Raw genomic sequence first — 14,062 nt, 5'->3', positions numbered from 1 at the left:
CTAACAGTCAGCTGCCTGTCACGTGCCAGGATCCGACACATAATGCATGCACTCAGGTCACTCAACAACAGGTACAAATATGACTCTGTCATTGTACATGAGGGTGTGAATGACCTGAGACGTACCTCCCTGGACTACATGTAAAGAGACATGGAGGAGCTCTCTGATTACGTAGCCCAGGCAGGTATGACCCTAGCCGTGAGCAGCATCCTACCATCACCCAGAAGGAAACCACAGTACAAGCAGAAAATGATTGATTTCTGCAACTGTTTCTGGTGTCATTCTAAGGGATCCAGTAGCTGTCTGCCTGGGATGACATGATTGACAGACCTTGATGCTTTGCCAGAGATGGCCTGCATCTGTCACCCCTGGGCTTCCAGATACTGGCCAAGGCTCTTGCCACCCCTATAGTGCCTTTTTTAGGTGGTGTTCCAAAGACCAAATTACCACCGTAACAGCTACAAACAAATGCAATCTGAGGGTCATGTTGCTCAATGCTAGAAGTCTAAATCTCAAAATGCACTCGCTCGAGGCACTCCTTATATGGAGGACATCGACATTTGTGCTGCAACAAAGACCTGGTTCAAGACAGCAGAAAGCACCCCTGCAATACCAGGCTATAACTCATTCCAAACCTTTTGGCCTCAGAACTTAGACCAAAGCTCCAAAGGCGGTGGTGTCTCCATATTCATAAAGGACTGAAACAATAGGCGTTCATAAACTGCTGCAAAAACGCCAAATGATGCGTATACCCTGTGGCAATTCCTTGTAAACACGGATGATACAGCTGATTAATCCAGAATTGTAGAACTTTTATTGCACAGAAAAAGATTAAGCACTTTCACCTACTAACAACGTAGGCTTCATCAGAACAGTTCTGATGAAGCCTACGTTGTTAGTAGGTGAAAGCGCTTAATCTTTTTCTGTGCAATAAAAGTTCTACAATTCTGGATTAATCAGCTGTATCATCCGTGTTTACAAGGAATTGCCACAGGGTATACGCATCATTTGGCATTTTTGCAGCAGTTTATGAATGCCTATTGTTTCAGTTGTTTGTTTTCAGCTGCTTTTGGTTCAGTGATATTCATAAAGGATGCGCACACCTCCAGACTGGTAGCCCAACATAATGCATCAGTACCTCAGGTGCAGCGAACATTGGGTAAGACAGGGATTCAGGTCGTAGCCTGCTATAGTCCCCAACCATGCCCCAAGAGTCCCACTCCATGTTCCTAAGCACCCTGGAGAATATTAGGGTCCAACCTAACACTCTCTTACTAGGCGACTTCAACTACCCCTCCATTAACTGGGTAAACTGCTCATGTACCAAAACACTTGCCCAATGTTTCCTAGAGTTCAGTAATTCCAATGCCCTAGACCAGCTTGTTCTTACCCCCACTACAGCTGGCAACATCCTTGACCTGGTCATTACTAACATGGGTGACCATTGCTTTACACCAATAATCAGCTCCTCCCTGGTTAGATCCGACCACAAACTAATCACCTTGGAAATCCACATCCCCCACCCCCCAGCAAAGGTAACCACCATGAAAAACTTCTCCAAAGTTAACTTTGGGATCCTAAAAACAGAGGTGGCTAACTTCACGGCACCCATGGAAATGGAGAATAGTTGTGTTACTGCAGAATCATACACCAGTGCACTGTACGAACACATATACAAATGCATGGATCTCGCCATACCCAATAGAACCAAGACACTCTCCTCCAAAAAAAGGAAGCCAATCTGGTGGTCCCCTGCCATAAGCAAACTCTACAACAGAAGAAGAAAACTGATGTGGACTAAGATGAAGTCCCAAGACTGGAAAAACTCCCTTATCTGCCTCAACAAAAAGTTGAGATCCCTCATCAAATCCTCTAAAGCTAGGTATGAAAACAGAATTGCAGCAGATAGTAAAGACAACCATAAGGCCTTCTATAGTTATGTAAAGAAGCCCCACGGCAATACCCAGATTTGCTCTGAGCTACTGCACAATGGTACCTCCTATACCGAGCCAACAGATATTGCCAGTATATTGGCCAACAGATTCAGTGCCAACTTTACCCCCCCTCTCCACCCCAAAGGACCAATCACAATGCCAGTAGATTGCCAGACACCCAGTATTACTGCTGCATAAGTTAAAACATCACTATCCAAGGCCAAGAATACAGCTTCTATGGGACCTGACAATATCCCTGGTTGTGTTCTACATGAACTACAGAGTGAACTGGCACCTCACCTGTGTGCTCTGTTCAATCACAGTCTCAGCTCAGGCTTTGTCCCTGCTGAATGGCACACTGCTACAGTTATCCCTCTCCACAAAGGAGGAGCGACTACAGACCCTGGGAACTATCACCCCATTAGCCTGAGGAGTCTGATATGCAAAGCTATGGAATGCATCATCATGGACCTAATAAACAAGGCTATAGGGAATCTCCAAACTCTGGATCCCACACAGTTTGGTTTTGTGAAGGTTAGATCATGCCTGCTCAACTTGGTTGACTTCTTTGAGTCAGTCACCAGAGCTGTGGATGAAGGCAAGGTGGTTCATACAGCCTACCTTGATCTGGCCAAGGCTTTTGATGCCATTTCCCACTCAGAAATCATAGAAAAACTGACTAAGCTTGGCATCAACCCCTACATCACTAGGTGGGTTGCAAACTGGCTCACAGATAGAACTCGCAATGTGAAAGTAGCTGACTCCAAGCCAGACTGCCGATTAGTCATGAGTGAAATCCCACAGGGTTTGGTCCTGGGTCCTCTCCTGTTTGGTATCTACTTCTCTGAAGTCCAGGCCAGCACGAAGGGACTCTGGCTGGCAAAGTTTGCACATGATTGCAAGTTGGGAGCTATTATTAACTCCACAAGTGATGTTGACATCCTATAGAATAGCCTCACAGTGACCAATGAATGGTGTCAGAACCATAGCATTAAGCTCAATGCCAAAAATGTGTCATTATCCCCTTTGGGAAAAACCCATTTCCCATGAATTACCACATTGATGGTAGTCCACTGAACAGAGAAGACGTTATAAGAGATCTGGGAACACAGGTTGACAGCAACCTCTCTTTTGATCACCACATTGCCACTGTGGTCAGAAAGTCCTTCTATGTGGCACATCTCATACTAAGGGTTTGCATCCAGGAAGAAAGAAGTCATTGTCTCCCTCTACTCTTCCCTCATTAGGCCAATCATCGAGTACAATGCCCCATTTGGCATGTACCTCACTAGACACCTGCAACAACTGGAGAGGCCGCAAAAGTACCCCACAAAGAGGATCCTAGGCCTTAAACACTTGTCCTGTATGGACAGACTCAAAAACCTCCAACTATTCTCTGTCTCATATCACCTACTTAGAGGTGATCTCTGCTTGACTTACAAAGCCATGTCTGACACAGCTCTGTTAGAAATGCTACAGCTAAAGAAATCTCAATCTCTCAATCCCTCAATCCCTCCTAACCACATGCTCCAGAGACCTCAACCTCATCACCACAATTAACAGAACATGCTGGAGGGACAGGTTCATAACCCAGAGACTGCCCATGCTATGGAACAGACTTGCCATAAATGTCAAGGAGAGCACCTCGCTGACCCCCTTCAAGAGAAATATTGATGAGTGGATGGGAAACAGAAAATTCACCCCGGGGATAACACCAGTGGCTCTACTTGACAGAGGCACTGGGAACTAAGGTTGGGTGGCACTATGCCAGGGTAATCCTATGGCTAGGATTGTAAAGGCCCCAGGGCCATTAACCTAGTACACACCTATGAACCTATGAGATTATATAACATTACAGCTGCTCACCAGGATACAGTTAGCACATCTAAGCTGCTCTTTAAATATATTCAACATTCCTCCAGTACATACCTTCCTCCCTCCCTTCGTTCCTTCCCCAACTTTTTGACATATCCCATACCATCCCCCGGATTCATGAAGCTTGCGCCAAGTGCAGGCGTAGTGTAGGCGGCATAACGCCAAATATGTCCGCCGAGCGATTCAGGTACGAACCAATCCCACGTGCACTACTGGCATACGCCAGAGCTACGCAGCCCTTGGCATAGGTATGCAAATCACCCCATGCACAGTGCCGCACCATGCTAATGAAGGCATACAGTGATTCACAAAGTGGTGCAGGTGTAGCGCAAGCCCATGGAAATGTAAACCAAAAAACACGGTTTACATTTTCCCAAACAGAACATCGGAGTTATGGAAGCGGACCACATGCATGTATTACAAAGTTAACATATGCCAATGGAGAAATAAACAGCCAATGGCACAAGAAAAGATGCACAACACCTAAAAAACAACATTTAATGTCATGTCCACAGTAACGCACAGTACAACCGCAGGGCATGTGTGTGCAAACAGGAATACAAAGGAAATATATAAAAATGGCAGAAAATCGCAATAAAAGACAAATCAGGATTGCACCATAATATGCAATGGTAGGCATGGCACACCACAAGCAAGGCGCAAGGGTTGCCAGGGGCCCGCGACAGTATTCAGCGCTGTAACTATGAATTAGTAGTCAATGCCATGCAAATGAGGCAAGTAATACTGAATCGCAAATGTCACGCCGGATTAAGGATGTACCTGACAGCGCAGCGCAATAACACCGAGGAGTGTATCAAAGGTGATACATGACATCAGCAAAGGGGTGTGCCACCGTATCAGTAAGCACATTGGAGCAATGCAAATCTGGCCTGGCCGTTGCTAAGCAAAGCTGAAGGACAGGGGTGGGGAGGATGGTATAGAACCGTTTAGCTGAGAGCACACATGGTGCCCGAAAGCGCATGTGTACGGGGATGAACTCGTGCCCGAAACCCGGTAAGCGGATGCACGCGCTGTGAACAATAGCACAAACAGGAAGGTCATGGGAAGAAAAGAAGGAAATGCTGAAGCAGGGTAATTGGCATAGTAATGAGCAATTAACACCAATCAACACACGGTGGCCAATCGACGGCAGTAGACAAGCCTGCATGCAGAAACCTGCAAAACAGGATATGGGAGGCATAGGATTGCAAAGAAAGGTGTGGAGGACCTAGAATGCAAAGATAGGAGAACTGTCATAGCAGAGCAAAGCAAACCCACAGTAGATCGGCAATAGAACACATTACGCAAGATAAGCCAGGTCTAGGAAAGTACAAATGAAAACAGGCAGCTGGATGCATGCCAGCAAATGGTAGGTATAATGTGCACAAATGTAAACGGAAGGGCAGGAGGTAATTCACGGCATCCAAATGTAATGCAACACCAAAGGCAGCACAATAGCGGTTTCGTAAATAAAACACAGAAGATACCCTGTAGCCATGATCGTACATACACACCCTATGACATCATCAGTGTTCACAGCAGAACAATATAAAGTGTGAAAGCACCCAACACACACCTGTGTATTCCCAAACACCGCACCACAGGTGTAAACAGACGGGGAACTTTTAAAATGTACATGTTGGGAGCTGCCATAGCTGTGATTCATCAGCATGTGTTACAGACTGATGGTGTTGTGGAGGATGATGCCAACAACCACCGTAGGCCTCGGAGGAGGAGAAGAGTGTTCAGACCATGGGTAACCTACCAGGGGCTACATGGTCTGGAGATAGTAGAGCATTACAGGGTGGACAGGGACATCTTACAGCAAATAGTAGAGCTGTGCTGGCCACGCCTGAGAACCAGAAACAACAGAGGGGTACCCATCCCAATGGACACGAAGGTATGTGTAAACTTGTGAATACTAGCCACAGGTACCTTTCAAAGGCCAACTGGAGATATAATGGGGATCTCACAGGCATTGGCATCCAGGGTACTACACCAGTTCCTGAATGCCATGTTACCACATGCCAATGAGCATATACACTTCCCCCGAACTCAGGAGGAGTTGGCCAGCAATATGCGTCACTTCCACCATGTGGCAAACTACCCGGAGGTACTGGGTGCAATAGACTGCACGCACATATAAATTAAGTCACCACCCAGTGAGTATGGTAGGTGCTACATAAACCGCAAGGGATTCCATTCCAACTGCCAGGTCGTGTGCAATGCCCAGGGCGTTATCATGGATGTGTGTGCTGGCAGACCTGGAAGCTACCACAACTCCCATATCTGGCATGCCTCACAGCTGTATCAGGCATTTGTCAGGGGGGACATCCCACAAGGTCATCTTGTGGGGGATGCTGGCTATGCACTGGAGCCATGGATGATGACCCCCATCAGAAATGCACACACACCAATGCAAGAACGCCATAATGAGGCACACGCACAAACCAGAATCATCATAGAGCGTGTGTTCGGGATGCTGAAATCACGGTTCCAGTGCTTGGACACATCTGGTGGAGCCTTGCAGTACTCTCCAGGCACATGTGCCCGCATCTTCATAGTATGTGCCATGCTACATAATATGATCCTGCGGAAACAGCTGCAGCGGGGTCATAATGGGGGAGGGCCTTACAGCCCACTGCAAGTGCCAAGAACAACACAGGCAGAGAGGGATCCAGACCACGGACACACTGTGCCAGCCCCAGTAGGCAGACGGAGGTGTGCCCAATATGCCTACGCCTTGGCAAAGAGGGAGTGTATAGCACATACCTTGACAGTGTAGGCTCCCACGGACTGACATCCCTCCCCACCTGCACACAGTAACACGGATGGCACACAAACACGACTACCTGTAAATTGTGATGTATAGGTGGCCCACTGTGGAATCCTACATAGGCAGCCCTCAAACATTGTACATGCAATAGCTATGGGAACACGGAACTGTCAACACCTGAACAGTAGATGCACCCATCAGCATCTGTCGGTGCTGTGTGTATAGGTTCCCAGGTACATCGGTAGGTACATGCCTGATTGTCAGAGGCAAAACACCAAATGGGGTAAACAGTGACACCCGTCGCCTCAACATCGAGTAAGCAACTGTTGCGTACTAGAGCAGAGGCAATTGCGGGAGCACATGTGTGTAAGCACTGTCCTACACACAGTCATCACGGATTACCCACTGCATTACTGAGGGGCTCCACAAAATGTAATCATGGATGTAGTGTCAAGGCAGGGGATGTACCCATGACAGGCAGTAGTCACCCCGGCATGCTGCATCCACGGTCGTATGAAGGTGTAGCAAATTATCGGGTGTACCTAATTGTGATATACATACCCAGTGCTGGAGTACAGCCAATAAACATCACATGGACATACTATTAACTGGACCCATCAAGTTGTAAACTAACGGAGTCATCCATGTGAGTGTAGTGTGGAGTAACTGCTGTAGTGTACTGCACATACAAATTGACATAATTCGTGTACAACCCCCAGATGTCCAAGTGGTACATGCAGTGACTGTCGTGCATGTTCCCAGTCCCATGTCCCGCAAGGGATGTAACATAATCCCGACGGCACGGGTAATGCAGTCCGGATGCAGGTCATCAGAATATGTGTAGCACACGTTAGCGGGAATAAGCGTTGCCCACAGCTGGTAAGCGATGTTTAAATATGACTATACGGATATGCGTGAAACAGGGCTGTCACCGACCACTGCGCAGATCATGGTCAATGATGTACAGAACAGGTGACACCAGCATTAGTCACCCCTGAACAAATAGCGCCTGCTCTGAAGGGTAAAACGACCACTGCCAGGAGTGGAAAAGGCAGTCATGTACACAATCACCCAACACTATTGCGAGGCAAGATGTACGTACGGTAGGGTTGCCACAGTTCAAATGACCAATGTGGGACATACGCCAGATGTCAGCAGGACGACACACACCCGGCCAGGAAAAAAAACAGAATGACAGTGTTTTGCATAGCTAAAAAGCTTATAGTTTAGTAATGGTCGCAGGTACGTGTTCCGTGTCCTGTAACATGTAGGTGGGTCAGATACAGAATAAGTGTGTCATGCAACAATGACATAAACTATAGGGAATATGTTTGTCCCAAAGTCGCAGGACATTTGCTATGTTCACAAATATTTCGCAGGACACAACTGCACAAAGAGGGATTGTCCCTCGCAAAGTGGGATGGGAGGTAATCTTAACCCATGGCAGGTGTGTAATGTGACAGGTACAGACACAAACATGCAGAGTCTAGGAAACACAGTATACACCAACAAACACACAATGAAAGGCGTAGCATGCCTGTCACCACCCCTGTCCGAGATATGTATATATATATATATATATATATATATATATATATATATATATATATATATATATATATATATACATATATATATATATATATATATATATATATATATATATATATATACATACATACATATATATATATATATATATATATATATATATCTACACATATATAATACAGATAGAAAGGGTGATAGTGTGATATATGTTGATATACAAGGGGTCACTGGCATCTGCAAATATATAAATAGGTCGACGACATTCTAAACACCTTTGAGGTACAAATAAACAGGATACCGCCAACTATGGAATGTGTCACACACCGACACGCATAACCAGGAGGATGAAAGACAGAAAGAACACAGTACTGGAACAGTAGAACCATGAGCAATAGGACGATAGTAAGGACATGTAGTCACCGCTGTCGGTGGTGCGGACCACGTAGATACCGTGTACAACTGCGGTTGTGTGTGATGTAGCCTGTGTATGTGTGTGATGAGGGTGCCATGTGTGTTCCCGTGTGACTAAAGTGTGTCGTGTGTGTCTGCATAGTGTGTCTGTAGGTGGCAATTCGGAGGTAGATGACTACGGTAGGTGCGGGTATAGCTATCTGTAGGCATGCGGTAAACACCTGTCCCACATTGTGAGGGACAGCCCCCCCCTGGGCAGGTGTGTCCTGACATGAAACATTAGAAAGGGCAACTGTCCGTGAGTGTAGGACATTAGTATGTCCCACATAATATGCAATAGTTGCAGGAAATACTCATGCCTGTATGTAAGAAACGGAAATGTTACATGCAAACCGATAGGTAGTGAAGGACCAAGAACAATAGGTATGTCATGAGGATGAAAGTATGTGCTATCCTGTGTACTGACCGTGGCCATATGTCAGTCTGTAAACACCACTGTGTGACCCGCAAGTGTCCAACTATGGCCATATGAAAAGATGGCAAGCCATGTGACAGAGGGTCTGACACCAACACCACTGCAATGACTGCAAATATCTGGGGCAGACATACACGGGATAGCGTTCATTTACAAATATCTCTGCACATATCGCCGTACATCCGGAGGTATGGAAGTATCAACTGCACCTGCATACCATATTGAAACCAATTAACAATGGCCCACAGTAAATTCCCATAATAGAAGTCTATTAAGTGATAGCACTGTAATTAGGGAAGGGGCCCACACACATATATATGGACTATGTAGAAATGCAAGCCCCACAAAACCGTATATGCTACGTACACCCGCCTATATCCCCCACACTGTAAACAATAGCAATACAGACAGTAACCACAGCCCAAACATCTAGTTAGTCAATTACATCTGCTGAACCATTGACATACCTTGTGAGAGACATTTAAAGGCACCATGCAAAATTGTATCCATCGTATAACGGAACAAACGGCGATGTTACAGGTGTTTGCAATAGTCCTTTATCAGACGTGTGGGATGACAGGTAAAGTCACAGGTAGAATCACACGCAATCCACGGCGGACATGACCCCAAAATAGACTTGGCTCTACACAAAGCAGTTGCAATTACACACAACAAAACACAATACAGGCTGTCTCCCCGAAGGCAGGGCAAATGGCCAACGCCCAAGTGGAGAATTCAATTATGCCCCACTGCTGCCACGTAATTGGCGAATGGAGTAGCTGCACAGCTGAAGTGCACTAATTAGTCACACCGGACCACCAATTGGAGGCAGTAAACCACATGTTGCAGGTATAGACGTATATAAGGATGACTTGCCAGATATGCAAACTGTATGCTCATACCGTATAACAGTTGAAAGAGTGATACAGAGGAGCGAGATAGAGACGAAACACCAGAACGATATCAAGGTATGTATAACACTAACTCTGTGTATAGTATGTTCTGAATTATGTAATGTTAGTGTATGCATAGTCTGGTTTGCAGTAATTAACAGTGTCCGCCATGCATAACGTGGGGAATGGTATTTATGTAGTGATGTCTTGCTGATTGTACTAATGCTTGTAGAAGATGTGCGTCCAGCAGCGGGCCACATGGTAAACAGCACAGACACCACAAGGGATGCAACTTGACGGCGTTAAACAGAACAATGTCATACAACCCGCCGTCAGTGGCAGGGTATGTCCAATAAGTACGTGCCATAGCAGGGGATAGTATATGTAGATATACTGTAACAGTACACATGTGTATGGGCATATAACGTCAATGACATGTCTAAGGTGGACCCTCTGTGCAAGTAATGGCTGAATTACGGGATACCATGTAAAACATGTGTAATGTATAGTACAGTAGATTGATACGTCAGATATGTTACACAGGAGAACAGGCATATGATGCATAACAAAGGTATCATATAGTGATGCGAGTACTATGTAATTAAGATATGTATAAACAGTTATGATGAAATAACTATGCACTCCACTCTGTGCATTTGCAAAGGACACAAACATTACTCCCATACTAGAATAGCAGAAGAGATGTGACAGACAAACATGAACATGATTGGCGTGTACAATAACAGTAGACATATGGCCCGTAGTCACGGGACATTGTAATAGCGTGACAGCCAATCTAACTGGAAGGGCTATACCAGTAACCATGCACAAAGGACATGTAATAGCTGCACAGTTTCATAGTGGTGTACCATGCAGTCAGGCAAGTCAATGTGTAACAACAACTACAGTGTGCACACCAGTGGCACCTCTCCAGGGTAGTGTCCTGTGAACAGAAGAGCCATGTGTAACCTGTATCACTGCACAGTACAGCACTGCAGTGATCCCTGGCATACATGTGTCCACCATCCAGCAAGTGAGGTATCACATGAACACTGCTACTGACTGTCCATGCATGATGTACATAGGAAACATGTCCCAAAGCATGGTGAGTGTCCGGTCTGGGAATGCAACCCCCAAGCACATGCCACACACAGTCGCGTGTGTGCACATATCCATGAGCATCATGGTCATAGTGGCTATTGTGTATGTCGTGTATGCGGAGTATATCCATAAACATATTTGCAGACATGGGCCCTGTCTTTGCAGCAGACGTCACCCCTGAGTATGTAGTCTGCAAATGTGTACAGATGTGGTTTCTTTACATAAGCCGCATACGTTACCAGTTGTAGCTCAATAAACATCATGGTGTTTTAATGTTGGGGTATTTAAAGCTGTTGTGTAAGGTACACCCTACGCGGGGTGTTGTACCCATGGATGTGTGTATACGTCCAGTGTTCAGAGGTACAATGGGTGCCTATGTACCAGCTACACACCCAGGACAGACATGTGTGAACACGTAGAAGGATATCCACGCCACAGTGGCAATGTGGTAATCATAGGAGTGCGTGCGACATACATGTGTCTTACACACATGTACAATGCAACATGTATGTAGGGGAATAACACCTATGTGATAACCAGTGAGAGGATGGTGTACTGCAAGGTGACACCAAGTGTCATGCAGGTAGAGGCCATGATGTTCATATCGGTATCTGTCACAGTGACACCCATATGGATAGGGTCTGTATCAGCTGGTGGAGCAACAATGGTGCTGGGTATGCAGTGGTCTGTAAAGCTAGGCAGGGAAGTCCCCCTCAGTGGTAGCCTGTACCTCAGGGAAGCATATACCGAACATGAGGGCCCCATGACTGAGGACTGTGGTAAGTCAAGTGTAACTGGATTTCAGTATGTGATTTGGTATGCCACCCTCAGTGTGTGTGTCCCGTCCATTAGCCACATTGCATAACATCCGGAGACATATGTTGTGATGTGCAGGTGGATGTGTATGTAGTCAATACCAGAATGGAGAATAGTGCTGAATGGCAGCGAGAGGACAATGCAGGCGTGTGGACACCCGTGTCATCATCAACAACTCTGGCGACTGTAGGAAAGGTGTTCAACAGGTGTAGGAGGCATGCTGTGGCCCCAACAAGATCAACCCAGCTGGAATCAAAGGACTGGAGCACAACAGAGACTCGACGAATGATGTCCATGATGATGTGCCCTATAGCTGTGCATAACAGACCAGTGAGGTGTGTAGGGCAATAGTCCCAGTCGTGCAGTGTGGCACCACCTGTGAGGAGTGTTACAGTCACTGTGTGCCAGTCAGGGGCCACAATGTCTGGTACAAGGCTATTACTGAATATGGTGTCCCAGTGGGGAGAAATGCTGTTCATAGTTCTGTGGACATCACAGCCTGGGATATTGCAGGGTGACAAGGGGTCTGTGTCCTAGGACATATAGAGTGCAGGTCAGTACTGTGTAGGTGTGACTGCAGGTACACCCCAATGTACCTGCAAGGAATGTGGCCCTGCAAGGAGTGAGAGGGTGTTATGTTAGCAATGAAGCCATCAGACAGGATGTTGCCAACATCACCTGTTACTGTTATGTTCCAGAGTGACAGTTGTATGTGTGAGCAGATGTGGGTATTGCATATGACTACTGACATACCACCAAAATGCCCTGTGGTACATCTCAGAATGTGTTGTAGTAATGTGTATGTAGCTAGTTACGGTGTATGTGATATGGGATCCTGTGGCCCTACTGAGGCTGTCCAGTGAGTCACCCCACCCATGGGAATGTACACCACTGTGTAACAGCCCCACCTGTTGTTGTAAAGTATGTCCATGGGACTGCACCCCCAGAGTGTCGTCTGTATTCTGGTGTGTACCTGCATGGCTCTGTGTGGAATAGCATGAACCACATTGTCGTGTACATGCTATTGAAGTGCACTGGGGTATGTCTCAGCGTTTGCATGTGCATTGTCCACCAGCACGTGTGTCACAACAACAACTACCGCTGTCATACGACATCTGTAGTTGGTGTTGTAGTACTCATCTACTGTGTATGCCGTGAAGTGTGTGGTGCTGGTATGTGGCTAACAAGGGTGGGTAGCAGATGTTCAGATTCCACCAATGAGGGGACAACCGCAGGTGTCGAACAGCAGTCACATGTTGGTAGTGTCCATGTCAAGGATACTGTTGGTCTTGGAGGTGGTGTATGGGTCGAACCAGCTGAGCGGAGGTTATGACTCACCCACAGTGTACACCTAATGTGTCAGTACATGTGCGGCTATCACAGTTAGGTATGGGTTACTGTCAGTCTCACATTAGTAGTAGCAGTAGTTCCGGACACAGTCATATGCACATGGAGCACCTGTGATGCATTGTGCGAAGTAACCAGCCGGGATGTGTGTACAACATAGTGGAATATGGGGACACCTCAGCTGTGGGTGTGCCAGCCCAGGTACATGCCTGAGAGGTACGGTCTGTCTATACCCAGTCATTGCAGGTGTGCTCTGCAGAGCCAAGAGGTAGGCCCCAGTCACTGAAGAGATATTGCAGTGGTGCAGTATCAGGTGTGCCTTGCCTGCGTGCGTCACAGAGGATGATGTCAAGCATTGTGTGACATGACCACATGCTTCGCTAGCCTGTTCTCGTTCTGGTGGTGACTGTTATTGGGCACTGTGCAAGAAAGGCAGTATAAAGGCAGCAAGAGACCAACATGTGATCTGTACTCCCAGGGCTGACAGGTGCAGGTCAACTGTGCCACAGTATCATGTTGTTTGGCCAGGTCTGTCAAAGTGGACGTATACTAGATGCCTGTGGAATGACAGCAGAAGCAGGGACAACTGTTGGGAGTGACACAGTCATTTGTAGTACAGTGGTAACAGGTCCGGATGAACGCAAAATGCTTCCCAGGGCGTGGACCACACCAGCAGGGCAACAACACTGGTGGGGTAGTGCATGTCCCTGCACACATAGTCTGTGCCTTGAGTGACAATGTCTGTCACACAAACATGGAAGGGGAGTCACACCGTACCTGCTGACTTGTGGCATGTGTGCATAGCTTATGTTGCAGAACCAGTTACTGGACAGCAGGATGTAAGTGACTATCGCCTTGTGTAGCCTGCTGAGTGTAACAGCAG

This window comes from Protopterus annectens, chromosome 4.part1 (assembly GCF_019279795.1).
Source record: "Protopterus annectens isolate FY-2018-M chromosome 4.part1, PAN1.0, whole genome shotgun sequence".
Classification (NCBI taxonomy): domain Eukaryota; kingdom Metazoa; phylum Chordata; order Ceratodontiformes; family Protopteridae; genus Protopterus; species Protopterus annectens.
The sequence above is the reverse complement of the archived record's forward strand: the minus strand, read 5'-3'. Positions refer to the sequence as shown.